General features: G+C 41.4%; 1 protein-coding gene across 1 annotated transcript in view; it reads right to left on the reverse strand.

Moving 5' to 3' along the window:
• LOC126209898 (visual system homeobox 2-like) overlaps positions 1–12,682 on the reverse strand; it is a 608,517-nt gene that overhangs the window by 3,652 nt on the left and 592,183 nt on the right. The window lies entirely within an intron of this gene.

Below are 12,682 nucleotides of genomic sequence, written 5' to 3' on the forward strand. Positions count from 1 at the left end.
TGCGTTGTAAACGAAAGCTTCACTAAAACTAGCGATTTTATTCTTCGCATTCGTAATAAAAGTTACTATCATTTTGGTCTGAATTACTTCTTTTTCCGATCTGTTTCTCAATACAAATTTTGTTATTTTTCATGCAACAATTTTGTGTGATCTTCTGAAGCGACTAATCCACCTTTGAGAAGCTGTTAACTCTTCAGCGCCTATCGCGTTGGCAACATCTAACGTCCAGTCGCGTAAAATTGTACCGCAGTAACTAAATGGTAAATAGCTCAAAAAGTCGCGCATTTAACTCCGTTGCAATTTCCAGTCGACTCTTATGTTGCACAGCGACTTCCTTTTCCACCTATACAGTTCTATACTTTCAGAATGGATAAAGCGATAATTATTTTGAACAGTACTAACAAACAGGCGTCTCTTATCACTTTCGTTCAACCAGTACATCACGTCTTGTTCTTTGCTGATACAGTAATCTTAGTTCCTCGTGTTTCTTTCAGAGATAATTGATGATTATACGTGGCACTATCACTCGAAGAGTGTACATGAGTACAACTTTCTTCAGTTTCTTCGCCGTCTGTGCATTCGCAGTCAGCAATATCAAGTGTTTTAGTCGTTTCTAGCCACATGTCTGGGTTATTTACATGCTCATCTAGAAGTTTAACTACTGTTCCGCACATCGCATAGTACTCACGCGTGTATTCTGTTGATGGCTTCATTTGGCGTCTGTTGTATATCTCCACAGTTAGCAGCAAAACATTTAACAGTGTTCGCCATCACCTGTGAGGGGAGTCTGAAGGTTCAGCGTAAAGTGGCTTGCGGAGCATAAATGTGGATGTACAGAATATCTTTCACACCTCGAACTAGTGTCAGGACGATATGTTTGGAAATACGTACCAGAAATTAAAAGAAATTGCATCCCAAAGAAACGAATATTAGTTTCCCTTTTTCACGAAAACATTTTAGCGACAATCCTCTTTAGGGAACCCTGAGATAAGATGGCCGCACTTCACGATCACGCGCGCAACGCTCACCATTCCAATAGATAGCGACTCGTGGATTCCAGGGGTGGCCAGCCTTCACTGCACGCACAAAACAAGAAAAACAGCTATTTTCGTGATTTTGTTTAGCTGACTTAACAGTTCACGTACGTAGCTACAATTTTGCGTGCGGACCTTTTTTACAGTTAACTAACAGTGGTAGAAAAATCATTGCGTGTTTCGGCATGACAAGTCTGGCCATTCCCTTGTCAGAACAGGTATCCAGGCAGTGGCTGTCACGCGTCACACTCCATTCACTGTCACAATTTGCAACGTGTGGTAGCCAGCCAACGAAAGTTTGGGCAGAGGGGCTATTTCTGACTTGTTTACACAACTGCTCCGACGTTTCCTCCTTGTAGGAAATTTTAATGCTCGTGATGTGCTCTGGAGATCCACATTAGCCTATCCCAGGGATCGAGTTGTCGAAAGCGTCGGAAGAGCTATACCGTCTTAAATCTGGTTGTAGCACGCACTTTAGCACTGCCATGTGGTCATTTTAGGCCATAGACTTTGCTTTCTGTTCTCTTGCCCTTATAGTCACGGCTCACTGGGGGTGGTCGATGGTTTGTGTTCCAGTGACGATTTCCCTTTCTGGATCTACCTCTCAGACAGAGCTGTCCCGAAAAGAAGCCACCACGGTGGATGCTTAGCAAACTTCACATTGTGCAGCCAATTAGCTGTTTCTGAGCACAGTGATAGTGTCAAGAACTGGGCGGATCACACAACCATCGTGATCCACCGTGATGTATCTATCCCAATGTAACCGGGCTGAATTTGGAGGCGACATGTTCCATGGTGGAACAATGAGTGTCGCTCCATACTTAGACACATGGCGGTAGGACGGTTCAAATGCCAGCCATCTGCTAAGAACCTCGCAGTCTTTCGGGTCGCGAGGACAAAGGCACGGAGGAAAATCGAATAGAGCAAGAAGAGGTCTTGGTAAGTGTTTCTGAATTCGATCAATCACTCCACTAGCTCTTTAAAGGTGTGGGGAGCCATATAGACGACTTCTGGAAAATATGTCAGAGTACCTATAACTTCTGCATTGAGGCAGGGGTACCTCCGGTCTGGATCTTGGGGCATTGCACAGGCATTGGCAGAGCAGCTCGAGCACTGCCGCTGAAAACACAGATCCAGCTTTCCGCTGCCATCAAGCATTAACGAACCTTGGTGGTTCGAATTTCCATTGTAACTATACTGATGGCTGCAAATGCTCCTTTTCTATGTGGGAGCTTGAGTGAGCACTGTCTTGGGTCAAGAGGAATGCACCAGATAAGGATCGGGTCCCATACATGTTACAATGCCTCAAACGGGATGCAAAGGAAATCCCTTTTCAATGAAATTTGGTTGATTGGAAACTTATTCGATCCATGAAAGGAGCCGATTTTAGTGCCCCTTCTGAAACTAGGGAAAGACTACACGTTGCCCAGTAGATACCGTAGCGTGGCACTCACCAACTCAAGGCAAACCGCCACCTGACTCGGGTCCACGCTCCCAGTGTGGGTTTCGGAAGTATCGCTCAACCATCAACAATCTCATCATGCCGGAGGCTGAAATACAAGTCTTTTCTACGCAGACAGTACTTCTATGGTATACTGTTTGAACTTGAGAGGGCCTACGACAGTACTTGGAAGCATCACATCCTGGAACAACTACACATCTGGGCCTTCCGAGGACGACTACCTCTAATGCCGCGGTCCTTCCTTTCAGCGCGACATTTTCGAAATCGGGTCGAGGATACTATTTTCCAGCGATTCGAGCAAGACAGTGGGGTCCCTCAGGTATCTGTTTTAAGCGCGACTCTGTTTGCTGTTGCCATCAATGTTATTACGTCCACAGTTAAACCTGTTGACCGATGTTTGCTGTTTGTGGACGAGTGTGCCATATTTTGCTCCTCCTCCAACTTTGCAATGACCCCTTCTTAGTTACAAATAACGATACGATCGTTGGAGGAGTGGGCTGATAGGACAGGTCCTAAAATTTCCTCAGGAAAATTTGTGTGTGTCTCTTTTAACCTTTCTTGTCGCCCTGTTAACCTGCCTGTTCTCACTTTCATCTCCATCTACATGGATACTGCGCAAATCACACTTATGTGCCTGGCAGAGGGTTCATCGAACCACCTTCACAATAATTCTCTATTATTCCAATCTCCGTGCGAGCTCTGATCTCCCGTATTTTATTATGGTGATCGTTTCTTCCTATGTAGGTCAGCGTTAACACAATATTTTAGCGTTCCGAGGAGAAAGTTGATGATTGAAATTTCGTGAGATGATTTCGCCGCAACGAAAAGCCTTCGTTTTAATGATGTCCACCCCAAATCCTGTACCATATTAGCGACACTCTGTCCCCTATTTCACGATAATACAAACCGTGCTGATGTTCCTTTGGACTTTCTCGATGCACTCCGTTAATTGACAGTGAAAAATAGTCTTTAATTTGCTTTCCCCACAACATTTTCTGTGTGTTCTTTCCAATTTAAGTTGTTCGTAATTGTAATTCCTAGGTACTTAGTTGAATTTACGGCCTTTAGATTTGACTTTCTTATCGTGTAACCGAAGTTTAACGGATTCCTTTTAGCATTCATGTGGATGACCTCACTTTTAGCTAGTTAGGATCAATTGCCAATTTTCGCACCATACAGATATCTTTTCTAAATCGTTTTTCAATTTGTTTTATCTTCTGATGTCTTTACTAGAAGGTAAATGACAGCATCATCTACATGTAACCTAAGACGGCTTCTCAGATTGTCTCCTAAATCGTTTATATAGATAATGAACAGCAAAGGGACTGTAACGCTGCCTTGAGAACGCCATAAATCACTTCCGCTTTACTCGATGACTTTACGTCAGTGGCTTCGAACTATGTCCTCTCTGACAGGCAATCACGAATCCAGTCACATAACTGAGACGATATTCCATAAGCACGCAATTTCACTACAAGCTGCTTGTGTGGCACAGTGTCAGAAGGCTTCTGGTAACCTGGGAATACGGAATCACTTTGAAATCCCTTGTCAATAGCACTTTACACTTCGTATGTGTAAAGAGAAGCTTTCGAAATGTGGTGCTACAGAAGAATGCTGAAGATTAGATGGGTAGATCATATAACTAATGAGGAGGTATTGAATAGGATTGGGGAGAAGAGAAATTTGTGGCACAACTTGACTAGAAGAAGGGATCGGTTGGTAGGACATGTTCTGAGGCACCAAGAGATCACTAATTTAGTATTGGAGGGCAGCGTGGAGGGTAAAAATCGTAGAGGGAGACCAAGAGATGAATACATAAACAGATTCAGAAGGATGTAGGTTGCAGTAGGTACTGGGAGATGAAGAAGCTTGCACAGGGTAGAGTAGCATGGAGAGCTGCATCAAACCAGTCTCAGGACTGAAGACCACAACAACAACAATGTGTAAAGAGCTAGTTGTATTTCACAAGAACGATGTTTTCTAAATCCGTGTTGACTGTCTGTCAATAGACTGCTCTCTTCGAGGTAATTCAAATTCCTGCAGCATATCGACGTTAATGATATGGGCCTGTAAGTTAGTGGATTACTCCTACTATCTTTCTTGAATATTGGTGCGTCCTGTGCAACTTTCCGGTCCTCGCGTATGGATCTTCCGTCGGGCGTACGGTTGTATATGATTGTTAAGTATGGAGCAATTGCATCAGCTTACTCTGAAAGGAACCTAATTGGTGCACAATCTCGAAGACTTGCTTTTATTAAGTGATGTAAGCTACTACGCTGAGGATATCTACTGCTAAGTTACTCTTATTGACAGGTGTTCTTGATTAGAATTCTGGAATATTTACTTTGTCTTCTTTGGTGAAGAAATTTTGGAAGACTGTGTTTAGTAACTCTGCTTTGGCAGCACTGTCGTCGATAGTATTTCCATTGCTATCGCGGAGAGAAGGCATTGATTGTTTCTTGCTGCTAGCATAATTTGTATACGACCAGAAGCTCTTTGAATTTGCCGCGCGGGATTAGCCTTAAGCGCTGCAGTCATGGACTGTGCGGCTGATCTCTGCGGAAGTTCGAGTCCTCCCTCGGGCATGGGTCTGTCTTTTTGTCCTTCGGATAACTTAGGTTAAGTAGTCTGTAAGCTTAGGGACTGACGAACTTGGCAGTTAAGTCCCATAAGATTTCACACACATTTTCTATGGATTTTCTGCCAGGTTTGGAGACAAAGTTTCGCTGTGGAAACTATTATAGGCATCTCGCATTGAAGTCCGCGCTAGGTTTTGAGCTTCTGCAAAAGATCGTCAATCGTGGAGATTTTGAGTTTGTTTATACTTGTCATGCTTTTTTCGTTGTTTCTGCAACAGTGTTCTGACCCGTTTTGTGTACCATGAGGGATTAGCTCCGTCGTTTGTTAATTTGTTTGGTATAAATCTCTCAATTGCTGTCGATACTACTTCCTTGGATTCAAGCCACAAGTGGTCTTAAAAGTGTATTTCCATGAGGTTTCTCAGTCTCACATATGATGAACGGCTCGCATGGTTTCCACATCTTAAGAATATTAACGTCGAAGGGTTAACTTGCCTTGGCCTCAGGTCATGGGCAGCAGAGAGAACATGTCTGCTCCAGTTTTACGATGTGACTGTGCGGTCTCGCCTTGACTATGGATACACGATTCATGGCTCAGCTAGGCCATATTATCTTAAGGTTATCGATGGTGTTCACCATGAGGCGATTCGGTGGGCGACAGGAGCGTGTAGGACAAGTCCAGTCTCTGTGTCGAGCCTGGTCGTCATCTGGCGACAGATCCTCATGATGCGTCATGTGTGCAGCCCACTCTCCGCCCCACGGTACCCAGCATTCTCTACCGTTTCTCGCCCTTCAGTGGAGCAACTGCTCAGAAACAGGTCGCAAACAACGAAGAAGCCTTTCGGGAATCGCGTGTGGGGGGGAGGACTTAGTAGTTCTTAATGCGGGCCATATTTCTGTGCTTCATCGACGTTGGAGTTGTTTGCCGCCCTGTTTACTAAGGAGACCAAGCATTATTTTATATACATCAGTGCACAAAAAATTTCTACAGGAGCAAAAAGGATTTTACTCCAGGATTTTATCTGAGCACTGTCACCGTGTAGTCGTTTACAGTTATGGGTATAAGTAGGGTAATCCCATCACTCGCGCTGTGTTATTCCCAGAATATGTTCTCAAGAGTCACTTACGTGGTACATTCACAGTGTGTCCGCTGAATTATCTACGATCTCGAGGGCAGTGGAGCAGACGTGGTGTCTTCCTGCTGCCAAATTTCTCATCTGCACCGACTTCTTAAATGCCCTTCAGGCCTATCCTTCACATCTGTCCAACATAAAAGTATCTTCACCTGGTTCACGATACCCTTTGCCACTTACAGCGGCAGGGCAAGGCGGTAACATTTCGCTGGGTAACAGGGCAGATGGCCATTCAGGGTTAGGATTGAGGTATAACAAACCTTGGATGGTGAACCCAACGACACGGCCGTGGCGTTCTTCCTTCCGAAAACTGCACCAGAAGCGAATTCTTTTAATGCGCGTCCAGGTAGGTCCTCTGAGGCATGGATTCCTCCTCCAGATAGGGCACTGTCCTCGGATGCATGGATTCCTCCTCCCTCCTCCAGATAGGGCAGTCCTCTGGTCCTCTGATGCATGGATTCCTCCTCAGGATAGGGCACTGTCCTCTGACACATGGATTCCTCCTCTGGATAGGGCACCGTCCTGTGATGCATGGATTCATTTTCCAGATAGGACACTGACATGTGGATTCATCCTCTGGACAGGGCACAATCCTCTGACACATGGATTCCTCCTTGGACAGGGCACTGTCCTCTGATGCATGTATTCCTCCTCCTGATAGGGCACTGCCCTCTGGCACATGAATTCCTCCTCTGGATATGACACTGTCTCTGTTGCATGGATTCATCCACTTGCAGGAGCGACCACCACTATACAGTGCTCGTCACGTACAAGTATGTATACACCACATTTTGACTGACTAAGTTTCATACCAATCCATGAGAGCTGCAACCAACTTACCAGCCAACTTGCCCTCTATGTTAGAAGTCGATGAACCAAATGTGGTCCGTTTTTTGAAATTCTGTGTGATATACAGTTTTCTCAATAGTATATTAGGTAGGAGTTTTAATGTTTCCAGAGTCGTTGCTTTATCCTCCAGTTGTTCAACCAATCACAGTCCTCTGTTACACTATTTTGGATGGTGTGTAGCTGTAGTCTGCCTATTTTAATTACAAACTGCCCTGAGACATACATCTTTTAATGTTGTACATGGAAGTGTGAGTGTGAGTGAGTGTCTCAGGGAGGGTGAAGATTACATTTTATATTTTACCATCTGTTACATACTTTTCACGCAACAAAACCGCATTCGCCGTCCACCGGTCGAGTATGGCCACTGATAACCTCGCTCTGGAGAGCCTTATACATACTACCACCACCACCGTAGTTCAGTACTCTTTTACGCTTGGGACCATGTTGTGTAATTATTCTTTTCGTAACATATATAATTCTATAGTCCAGTAATGAAGTTAAATATTTTATATTATAATATTCTCCCTGTCTGTATACTTACCATATTTAACTTTGCTTAACTCTTGTTTGTTTTATTCTATGTCAAACCAACCACGATCTGCTTCTAAAATTTTATGTCGTAGATAAGCACACTGAGTGTAACGACAGTCTGAACATTCAACAGGTTGTACAGTCTGCAATTTCTCTTTTTATGCTATCGACTAAACAAACAGTGGTTGCTTTATGCTTTGTATTTTAATTATGTCGTATATGATATGTATTGCAGACACTTGAGAATGGCTACACAGCCGAAAATACGTAGTAGAGAACAAAATGAAATAAAAGGATGTTATAATCCTAACAATAACAGCCAGTGAGGCAAACTGATATTATTTACAACAAATACTTAACGTATGATAGAAATTTAATTGTTGTTCATTCAATAGGCTCTCCACAAATGGGGCAAAAGTTTAATGTGAAATTAACCAGGGACGCATAGGGAAATACACCACACGTGTTGGTTTCCATAAGTAAGATATGAAACTGCAGAATAGCCGTGTTTTTATTGTAGGTGTGATGTTCATTTATTTCACAGAGCAGCATTTATCCTCTCTGATGTGGTTGGCGTTAGTTGCAGAACTGTTGTGCTCCCCAACAATAAGCATACTTCATGAGCGGTGCATTCCAAATCGTTCCCAGTTTCAGTGAAACATGTTTCAAAATAGAGAGAGAGAGAGAGAAAGAGAGAGACATGTGAACAAAAACATTCTCTAGCTGCAATATCTTAGATCATTGAGAAAAATGACAATAGGTACAAGGATACAAGGGGAAATGTACTGACTGCTATATCACAAAAAGACATTTTTTCTTTTCTTTTAGAACATGTCCATCCATCCACAGACTATTCTAATATATTTATTCAAAATTTTTTCCACATTAATTTACATGTACATGGTAATAGTTTATTACTCAATAATACAATAATATCTCGATTAATACATGTAAGTTTATTTATATATAGTGATATAACCATTAAGTATAATAGGCCAGAAAATTTTCAAATAATTACTGAAGTTTGGTAAATTGTAAGTAAATGGATTATGGAAATCGCGTAATACAATTACTATACAGCTGTCCCGACATAAACTGAAGTTCGTTGAAGCATTACATCACATTTTCTTTTATGAAAACTTAGACGATGAGATCGGTATTATTGTGAAAGTTTTTTTTAATATAGGAAACTACAGAATTAAGTTTAATGGTTCTGTTTTCCGCAGTGGTCGCATTAAATTTTATACAATAAATATAGTTCTTTCTGTAGGGAGAATGACAAGGAAACGAGTGTCTTTTTTCCTCTTTAAGAGAATCACCACACAGAGTTAGCTGAATGCTCTGAAAGTATTTACAATATGTATATCTGCAAGTAGTAGAAGTATTAAAATGTCTAAGAGCGAATTTTCACTGCGTTTATTTGAATAAAGTGTGGTTGAACTTCGTTGTCCTCCTTATTTTTTGTAATAAGACCAAAAATATTTCACAGCACTCTTATACTTAACTATAATTGCACAAAATTGTTTCGCATATATTACAATAAGTACCAATCCATTCAGCACTTGTCTCCACTGTACCGACACAGGTACACTAGCGAATACTGACTCCATAATTACAATACCAGGAAATATCGTCGTCGCAAGCTCAGCACAAACTGCAAAATGCTAACGACCTCATAGTTCGTGACCATATCTTCATAGTCACACCTCACTTTTTACACAATACGGCTAACAGGGGAACTGCAATCTCAGTGTGTATAAAACTAGTACCTTTCAAATCGCTGTTCCATATTTTCGTTGCCTGATGCCTTATTGATTACTGGATAGGAATATTAACAGATGAACACCAGAAATACACGAATGGCTGCCAACATACAGTATGATTCAACCTTCGACAGTATCTGCTGTGCCTTCACATCACTTACAGGACATACTAATTATAGTTCCAAACCTTTTAACTCCTGAGCTATGTTTCGTATACTTTGTAGTACAAGAAATCCGAGTTTCGCAAGCTTAGTATCAAAATAAATGAAATAAGTATTCGAAAATTGTGACTAGCTTTTCGTTGTTTAGTTAGCTTAACAATCTGTTACGTCTGTTTATATTTCCCTTGAGTAAATGCATTTTGATTTGATTTTGGACTGAAGCATTCTCTCACAATCAATTCACGGTTGACACTACTTCGGAACATAAAATTGTAGTAAATGTAAGAAAAAAAGGTCTACCGTTAAGAAATTTCCTCTCTTTGCCACTAGTCATATAATGTTATCATATCTGATTAGTTGCGAATGCCTACTCCACAAAAAATAAGGAACACGATGAGGATACATTAGTTCTGAATTCTGGCGTCGATAGCGATCGAAATGCAGCTAGATTTTGCATGTATACACTCTGATCAACTTGTTCTTTACTGTCTTTTTTTTCTAATTGTGACACGCCCGAGATCTAGGAAGAAGTCAAAGACACATACGACTTCGTGTACTTTTAAAAAGTCCGTCTCTGGCATTAATACTGGATGAAATACTCCCTTTCTTAGGTGGCAGTTATCAGACTGTTCTGCAGAAGAAATGCCTTACACTCCAAACTGTACATAATAACAACTTTCTCTTTTGCAATATCGTTAAATATTCGTTGTCGTCGACATAACAATGAGTTAATTCCAAGTGCCCCTACTCAGTTTACTTCCCAGTTCTTCAAAAAACGCAGACGACTTGGTCATTAGTTTCTAAAAGAAAATGTTGGATGGAAATTTTTCTGCAGATATTACTAACACTACTTTGCTTTACTTATCACAGCAGTATGTCTGGATTATTGAGATAAATGAGCATCTAATAAAAAAGTTTTTGCAAAAAGTATTCATTTTCACTGCAGCATTTGTGGCATAAATAAGGGAAATCTATTGTAAAGCACAAATAATAGCACTATGGTTCTTCAAGAGTTTAGCTTCGTTGTGGCTATACATAAAGAGTGTACAAAAAATACTGAGAAAAGGGACTCCTTAAATATAATTTATGGCCATAATACTGTATATACTTAATACACAAGCAATGCATGTATTAAAATAAAATATATTTTTCGCTGTGACTGATACTAGTACGCTACCAGTAGTACACTTTCGTAGAGGCGTCTTTTCAGACAAACCTGCAGAGCGATAATTCGTTGCTTCTATTCGTTGCACGCCGTCTATCAGAGGTCATTTTTACCACCTTCATTTCCCACTGACGTGACCTCCACGATTCCAACAAATCGCGCTATGTTTAGGAGGTATTACGATGCAACTAATGTGTGCATCTAACATTTTGTTGGTTGTCACCATACGGATATGTAGGATGATGATGTAGCGATTATGACAGTTCATTGAGCAACTAAGTAACGCTAAAACAAAAAACTTCAGTCAATTGAATTCTTAAGACCTGAGTTACAGGCAGTTTGAAGAAGTTACATTAATATTCGTGTTAAAATATAAAGTCATTTAGTTTCCCATCTAAGAGTAATGGGTCTATGTACAAAAGGAACATATTTTGTACAGTTTGGAAATTAAGTTCCTTACTCAGACCGTTCTAAATAGTTTTATGGAATGACAATTTTTTTTCAAAACCTTATGCAGTATGAATATGCAGCTAAGTAAAGACTTTATGGAGTGACTATTTTTTTTTCAAAAACTTATGCAGTTTGAATATGCACCGAAGTAAAGACTTCTGAAGATTGACCAGAAATAGCATGATTTTTTTGAAATGGCAATAGGCAGTGGCAGGCACTTACGCTACTATGGTCCGCGTGTACATTGAAGAGACTAATATGAATAATTATTTGACAGTCTATTAACAGACTGGGAGGTCGCAAACAAATCAAAGTTTTTTTAAAGTTTCACGCATTCCGATTGGGTTGACTCTGTTAACTGATTGCCCACTTGCCCGTATAGGAGCGCCCATCAAATGAAACTGGGGCGTTAGACGTAAGATAACAGCAAATGTTTGTATCCTGCTGGCAGAATGCTGGTGATAGCTATACTTTCCAAACACAGCTGCGGTTATCCGAGGTTGTGTCCAGAGTATGAAGCGACTTAGTGACAGCGTCATTGCAGAGATTATCGCAGAGGTAGATCGGCCTGCCATCTTATTCCACAAACAGGATGCAGTGAGTGGGTAGTCAGCAACCAGTGTTCACACCAGTGTGGATGTCTTAACAATATACGTTTTCTGCAGGTGCTGGACTGAGGTCAAACATGGAATGAAAACGTTTATTTTTACCAGAAAAGATTGATGTACAATAGCTCGCCGCTGGCTGGAGGAAAATGGCGCACCTGTTGCCTCTGTGGAATACTTTGAGTGATCACGTGGTATTTAGAACGTGTTAAACCCCAAATATATAATATATGTGGCCCTGGGTGACGTAAGTAGCCTCAGGTATATTCCTAGGAAGAAGAACGAGGACTGGAGGTATCATTCTGCCACGTCAAGTAGATCGTAGACCATCCAAAGCTTATAGCAATCACTTCATGTTACGCAATTACAGCATCCAAAATCCCTACTAGAAGTAGTTCTGGTAGCAATGTTTCAGCTTACAAGCGTGGTTGGCAGTGTTGACATTCTGTAGGTCGACATGAAGGTCATGTCAACAGCCTACAATCGCATATCAGTTTTGATGCAGTCCGCCGACTCTTGGTGGTTACAAGCTATTCAGCTTCTGTGTACAACTCGAGACAGTCCAAGACCATCTGGAAAATGAGTCCAGGTCGTGTAGTTATTGTCATATGCACTCTGATGAGTAATTCGCCAGCACTGAAGTATTGAGGAATTTTTGAGATCAGACTCTTCAATGTCCATCCTGGGAATAGAGTCCCTTCAAAGGATAAGGAATATCTGTTTCCTGAGGAAAATACTGCATCATGTCACTGTGTCAGCCTGAAAGACAGTGAAGTGTTGTGATGTCACGCGAGTGGTGAACGATTTTCATATCACTGTTGAAGCTATGAGGAAACTGAACTGGAGGTCCTATGACTCTTGTTTGTTGTGTGAAGCTCAGGAATGTTTGTCAAGACTCTGGAATTCAGTTACCGGTACACCACTTCCCTCACAGAGCCCACAGCTTAGAT

This window comes from Schistocerca nitens, chromosome 10 (genome assembly GCF_023898315.1).
Source record: "Schistocerca nitens isolate TAMUIC-IGC-003100 chromosome 10, iqSchNite1.1, whole genome shotgun sequence".
NCBI lineage: Eukaryota > Metazoa > Arthropoda > Insecta > Orthoptera > Acrididae > Schistocerca > Schistocerca nitens.